Raw genomic sequence first — 920 nt, 5'->3', positions numbered from 1 at the left:
AGCCAAAATGAGAAGACAAAAAAGCATGCTCCACGTAAAAGAACAGAACCAAGCTCCAGAAAAAGAATTCACCAAAATGGAGACAAGCAATATACTAGAGTCAGAGTTAAAATACTGGTTATGAATTATGCTTAAGGAATTTAGGGGAAGAGTAAATGAACTCAATGAGAACTTTAACAAAGAGATAAAAACATAAAAATGGAAATGGAAAACAAAATAGGGAGCCAGTCAGAAATGAAGAATATAATATCTGAGATGAAGAGTACATTAGTGGGAATCAACAGAGTGGATGAAACAAAGAATCAAATCAGAGACATAGAAGATGGGATAGCAGAAGACATCCAATCCGAATAGTAACAAGAAAAAAGAATCCAAAAATATTAAGATAGTTTAAGAAGCCTCTGGGACAACATCAAGCATAACAACATTCTCATCATAATGGTGCCAGAATGAGAATAGAGAGAGAAAAGAATTGAAAACCTATTTGAAGAAATGATGATGAAAACTTCCCTAACCTGGTGAAGGAAATAGACATACAACCCCAGGAAGTTCAGAGAGTTTCACACAAGATGAACTCAAAGGGGCCCACACCAAGACACATCATAATTAAAATGCCAAAACTTAAATTCAAAGAGAATCTTAAAAGCAGCAAAAGAAAAGCAATCAATTACATACAATGGAGTGCCCATAAGACTGTCAGCCAATTTCTCAACAGAAACTTTGCAGGCCTAAAGGTCTTGGCACAAAATATTCAAAGTGATGAAAACTCAGAACCTATAACCATGATTATTTTATCCAGCAAAGCTATCACTTAGAATCAAAGAACAGATAAAGAGCTTCTCAGACAAGAAAAATCTAAAGGACTTCTTTAAGAAGAAGAAAAAAGTATGTATCGAAAATCTAAATAAAGAATGGCAATA

This window comes from Pteropus vampyrus, unplaced genomic scaffold (assembly GCF_000151845.1).
Source record: "Pteropus vampyrus isolate Shadow unplaced genomic scaffold, Pvam_2.0 Scaffold4, whole genome shotgun sequence".
Classification (NCBI taxonomy): Eukaryota; Metazoa; Chordata; class Mammalia; order Chiroptera; family Pteropodidae; genus Pteropus; species Pteropus vampyrus.
Note: the sequence above shows the minus strand (reverse complement) of the source record.